This window comes from Lissotriton vulgaris, chromosome 6 (assembly GCF_964263255.1).
Source record: "Lissotriton vulgaris chromosome 6, aLisVul1.2, whole genome shotgun sequence".
NCBI classification, from domain to species: domain Eukaryota; kingdom Metazoa; phylum Chordata; class Amphibia; order Caudata; family Salamandridae; genus Lissotriton; species Lissotriton vulgaris.
In genome coordinates, this window is record NC_141694.1 from 29030304 (window position 1) to 29036451 (window position 6148).

Genomic DNA, 6148 nt, shown 5'->3' on the forward strand with positions numbered 1-6148 from the left:
GGTGCAGTCCCAGCTGCCGCCCACCCACCGCCTCCTCTGTCCCAGCTCCGGGCCAGCACCCGAGAGGAAGACCAGCCGCCACCCGAACAACGCCACCCCAAGAACAGCTCGTATAGAGCGAGCTCAGTGACGTGGGGACACAGTAGTGGAGTGCTAGAGTTACCCCCCCCCCCCCCCCCCCAAAACCATAACAGCAACCATCCGGGACCAGCGCCCGCTGTAGGGCGGATAAAACGCCAGCTGTAACATCTGTAAGGAGCTATAAAGGAGGGGATAAAGCGCCCACTGTAAGGTGCAGTGAAAACGGAAAAAGTGCCAACTACAACAACTGGCAACTGTAAGGAGCTATAAAGGAGCGGATAAAGCGCCCACTGTAAGGTGCAGTGAAAACGGAAAAAGTGCCAACTACAACAACTGTAAGGAGCTATAAAGGAGCGGATAAAGCGCCCACTGTAAGGTGCAGTGAAAACGGATAAAGCGCCAACTACAACAACTGTAAGGAGCTATAAAGGGCAGGTAAAGCGCCCAATTTAATATGCAGTGAAAGCTGATAAAGCGCCAACTACAACAACTGTAAGGAGCTATAAAGGCGCGGATAAAGCGCCCACTGTAAGGTGCAGTGAAAACGGAAAAAGTGCCAACTACAACAACTGTAAGGAGCTATAAGGAGCGGATAAAGCGCCCACTGTAAGGTGCAGTGAAAACGGATAAAGCGCCAACTACAACAACTGTAAGGAGCTATAAAGGGCAGGTAAAACGCCCACTTTAATATTGCAGTGAAAGCTGATAAAGCGCCAGCTACAACAACTGTAAGGAGCTATAAAGGCGCTGATTAAGCGCCAACTCTAAGGTGCAGTGAAAGCGGATAAAGCGCCAACTATAATGAGCTATAAACAGTGCTTTAAATGGGAAAAAATAAGTGCAGATACTCATTAAAATAGAGGCGTGGCAAGTAGTGGGCGGGGTCAGGGGCAAGATATGGTCACACCTAATGACTTCTGTACCAGTTGCAGTACATATCAAAACACACCAGAAATGTCTTTATTGCAATAAAACGGATTATCCCAGTACACATATTTACATGCGCCTCGGAAGCAGAACGGAATCTGCCCTGCACTAGAGCGGAAACCGAACCTGCGCCTGCTGTGCTGTGGGTCAGGGCTCTGTCCCTGGTTACAGAGAAGTGCTGGTACTGAGGGCAAAAAAAATCGGAAGTGCCGGTACTCAGTACCGGTGAACACCGGCCCATTTAAAGCACTGGCTGTAAAGGTGTGGATAAAGCGCCCACTGCCAGGTGCTGTCAATGTGTTGCTACAGCGCCCACTTTAAAGTGCTGTGAAAGTGGATAAAACAATCATAAAACGGGGGAGGTAGAGGTTAAGGTTAGGTTCACCCTCCTTATTTAATGCTGTTCCACAACATCTGGAATACCGAAAAAAGCCCTGCTGGGTGAGGGGACTCAGGAAAAGAAGTTCTCTTTTTGAAAAGAGGGTTTTTCATACATGTTCAGTGAAATCCCTGTTCCCCCATGGTTAGGTTTCTTATTCCGGTATTCCGGATGTTGTGAAAGTGGATAAAACGAGGAGCTATAAAGGTGCGGAGAAAGGGCCCCCTTTAAGATGCAGTAAAAGTTGAAGAAGCGCTGACTGTAAGTGCTGTAAATGTGTATATACAGCGCCCACTTTAAGATGCAGTAAAGGTAGATAAAAAGCCAACTGTGGGGTGCAGAGAAAGTGTGGATAACCCTCCCACTGTGAGGTGCAGTAAAAGTGGATAACCACCTACTGTGGGGTGCAGAGAAAGTGGATAAACCACCCAGTGTGAGGAGACAGCGCAGATACAGAGTCCACTGTGAGGCGCAGAGACGGCGTGGATACAGAGTCATCTGTAAGGTGCAGAGGCAGTGTGGATACAGAGTCATCTGTAAGGTGCAGAGACAGTGTGGATACAGAGTCAACTGTAATGTGCAGAGACAGTGTGGATACAGAGTCCACTGTAAGGCACAGAGACGACGTGGATACAGAGTCCCCTGTAAGGTACAGAGACGGCGTGGATACAGAGTCCACTGTAAGGCACAGAGACGACGTGGATACAGAGTCCCCTGTAAGGCACAGAGACGACGTAGATACAGAGTCCACTGTAAGGCACAGAGACGGCGTGGATACAGAGTCCACTGTAAGGCACAGAGACGGCATAGATACAGAGTCCACTGTAAGGCACAGAGACGGCGTGGATACAGAGTCCACTGTAAGGCACAGAGACGGCATAGATACAGAGTCCACTGTAAGGTGCAGAGACGGCATAGATACAGAGTCCACTGTAAGGCACAGAGGCGACGTGGATACAGAGTCCACTGTAAGGCACAGAGACGGCATAGATACAGAGTCCACTGTAAGGCACAGAGACGGCGTGGATACAGAGTCCACTGTAAGGCACAGAGACGGCATAGATACAGAGTCCACTGTAAGGTGCAGAGACAGTGTGGATACAGAGTCATCTGTAAGGTGCAGAGACAGTGTGGATACAGAGTCAACGGTAAGGTGCAGAGACAGTGTGGATACAGAGTCCACTGTAAGGCACAGAGACGGCGTTGCTACAGAGTCCCCTGTAAGGTACAGAGATGGCGTGGATACAGAGTCCACTGTAAGGCACAGAGACGGCGTGGCTACAGAGTCCCCTGTAAGGTACAGAGATGGCGTGGATACAGAGTCCCCTGTAAGGCACAGAGACGGCATAGATACAGAGCCCACTGTAAGGTGCAGAGACAGTGTGGATACAGAGTCCACTGTAAGGCACAGAGACAGTGTGGATACAGAGTCCACTGTAAGGCACAGAGACGGCGTGGCTACAGAGTCCCCTGTAAGGTACAGAGATGGCATAGATACAGAGCCTACTGTAAGGTGCAGAGACAGTGTGGATACAGAGTCCACTGTAAGGCGCAGAGGCAGTGTGGATACAGAGTCATCTGTAAGGTGCAGAGACGGCGTGGATACAGAGTCCCCTGTAAGGTGCAGAGACAGTGTGGATAGAGAGTCCCCTGTAAGGTGCAGAGACAGTGTGGATACAGAGTCCACTGTGGGGTGCGGAGACAGTGTGGATACAGAGTCCACTGTGAGGTGCAGAGACAGTGTGGATACAGAGTCCACTGTAAGGCACAGAGACAGTGTGGATACAGAGTCCACTGTAAGGCGCAGAGACAGTGTGGATACAGAGTCCACTGTAAGGCACAGAGACGGCGTGGATACAGAGTCCCCTGTGAGGTACAGAGATGGCGTGGATACAGAGTCCACTGTAAGGCACAGAGACGGCGTGGCTACAGAGTCCACTGTAAGGCACAGAAACGGCGTGGATACAGAGTCCACTGTAAGGCACAGAGATGGCATAGATACAGAGCCCACTGTAAGGTGCAGAGACAGTGTGGATACAGAGTCCACTGTAAGGCGCAGAGGCAGTGTGGATACAGAGTCATCTGTAAGGTGCAGAGACGGCGTGGATACAGAGTCCCCTGTAAGGTGCAGAGACAGTGTGGATAGAGAGTCCCCTGTAAGGTGCAGAGACAGTGTGGATACAGAGTCCACTGTGAGGTGCGGAGACAGTGTGGATACAGAGTCCACTGTGAGGTGCAGAGACAGTGTGGATACAGAGTCCACTGTAAGGCGCAGAGACAGTGTGGATACAGAGTCATCTGTAAGGTGCAGAGACAGTGTGGATAGAGAGTCATCTGTAAGGTGCAGAGACAGTGTGGATACAGAATCCACTGCAAGGTGCGGCTGCTAATAAGTGTGGATAAAACGCCCACCACATGCTGCTGTGAAGTGTGCACCCCCCCCCCCCACCCCCCACCACCACACACACAGACACGGCCCTATCTCTTCGCTAGGATGCGGGGAATGGGCGTACATGTTGTGGGAACATATGAGAGACACTATTCATAAAGCGCCTACAGCAGCGCTTGTTGTGACAGAGGTGAAAGCAGGGGGGGGGGGGGGTTGGGGGGGGGGCATTCAGTGAGCCCACAGTGACCCCCTGTTCTCGGGGCTCTGACCTCACCCCTTGTTTTCACAGCTGTTCTGTTCTGCTAGAAGAAAGCAAAGTCCGGGAACATGGTGGCACCGCGCGCACACATGGAGAAACGTCACTCGGGGAGAGGGGTGACTTACCAGCTGTGCCCAGCTGTGCAGGCTGCTGCTGTGTCCGTCCGGAGCGGGGGCTGGGCTCACTCCATGCCCTGGCAGAGACCAGGGGCCAGCAGGCGCGCTGCGCCCTCCAAGCGCCCCACTCCGAGGGGTCCCTGGTGTGCTGTAATCCAAGCGGTGACCCTTGCGCGCTGTGGCCTCTAGGCGCTGGACAGATTCCTAGGCGAGGGACCCCAGTACTGCGTGTCTCCAGCAGCAGGCAGGCCCCCAGGGGGCTCTCCGGTCAGGGACTCCCGTCCTGTCCGTGGGCAGCAGCTGGCGGCTCCTAGCCAGGCCCCTGGGGGGCTCTCCACGCAGGGGCTCCCGGTTGGGGTTCGTGTGGGCGGCTCCCTAGGGCTGTTCTCCGAGCAGGGACCCCAGTGCTGCTGTCCAATCCTCGTCAAGAATCCCTGAGGGTGTCGGGTAGGGGCCCCGCCGCTGCTGCTGTCCAGGGCCCGGCGCCCTGTGCGGGGGTCCACCTTGTGTGAGAGAAGGAGACTGGTGCCGTGCGCCCTGGATGTGTGCCACACACACGGCGCTCATGTGTGTGCTGTGTGTGTGTGTGAGCGAGGCTGGCAGTGCGTGCGCCACAGGGGCACTGCTCATGTGTGTGGGAGCAGGGCTCAGAGTGTGTGAGCCACAGGGGCAGTGCCCATGTGTGTGTGGGAGCAGGGCTCACAGTGTGTGTGCCACAGGGGCAGTGCCCATGTATGTGCTCTGTGTGTGTGCCACAGGGGCAGTGCCCATGTGTGTGCTCTGTGTGTGTGCCCCAGTGGCACTGCCCATGTGTGTGTGGGAGCAGAGCTCGCGGTGTGTGCGTCGCAGAGGCAGTGCCCACGTGTGTGCTGAGTGTGAGCGAGAGAGACAGCAGTCTGCAGTGAGGGCGAGGGTGCGAGAGGCTGACACGTCGTGTGCTCTGCGCAGAGAGTGCCCGGGTGGCGTCTTCCCCCTCCAGGATCCAGCCGGGATGTGCGTCCCACTCTCAGAGCTCGACTCCAGCCCTGGCAGGAGGCAGGGCCTGCCACCACCGCTCAGCAGCCTCTTAAAGGGCCCGCAGCCCGCAGTGCCCGGGCGCTGCGCTGTGCACCAGGGCACGTTATCACGTGCAAACCATCCCAAAATATGCCTGGCTAGAAGGCATGTTATGGTATATATATATATCTCCACCCTGAGAGAATCTCGGACTCCAGGCACTTCCTATATCAGGCATGTCACTGTTTCTCGACAGCAGCCCCCGCAGCCCCCTGCACAGCTGACACACATCTGTGCCACACCACTGGAGCTCTGACGGATGCCGAGTGCAACCAGCCGGCTGTGACACCTGCCGATCACACACTGCACGCCACTAGAAAGGCACAGTTGGTGCAAACTGTCAGCCAGGGCTTTGAGTGGGATGAAAAAACTGGGGCAGGGAGGTGGGGGTCTCTTAAATGGCTCGGCTTAAAGACCTAAGCTAGAAATCTTATTTACAATCATTTGGTACCCGACTGGTATTTTGCGGTGTCTTCCTGTTATTGCATCCAGACACAACAATACAATAACTGACATTACACCTAAAACAAGCCACGACTATTGGCTTTGTGAATGGTTGTTGCATAAGTTAAATAAGTAACAACATTGACTGTTGTACATAGTATTAAAAATGCTTCAATGATGAAATAATGAGACAGTGAAATAACTATAACGAATCTCCTTGTTAAAGTTAAAGGCCAATGAAGGGCGGTACAGCTGCCTAGTTAAGATTTTTTTTTTCACCCTGAGGGCGAAGGTAAAAATGCAGACAGCCCAACAGGGACCCGTCTCAGCGCCTGCTGTTTTGAACTGTCGGTGCTGAGCACCGACAGGACCCGGCCCACTTAAAGCCCTGCCGCCAGTGCTCAATACTTATTCTGCACAGCTCTCTTCTGCACCAGTTATAGCCCAACAAAATGTATGTTTCAGAAAATGAAATACCAACAGAATGACTGCTACTT

General features: G+C 53.5%; 1 protein-coding gene across 2 annotated transcripts in view; it reads right to left on the reverse strand.

Annotated features, from left to right (window-relative positions):
- Positions 1-4920, reverse strand: part of DAAM2 (dishevelled associated activator of morphogenesis 2) — a 683417-nt gene extending 678497 nt beyond the window's left edge. For both annotated transcript variants that reach the window (XM_086925887.1, XM_086925886.1), the window contains exon 1: positions 4161-4920. The gene's annotated coding sequence lies outside the window, so the exon portion shown is untranslated. The remainder of the gene's footprint in view (positions 1-4160) is intronic.
- Positions 4921-6148: the final 1228 nt, after the last annotated feature.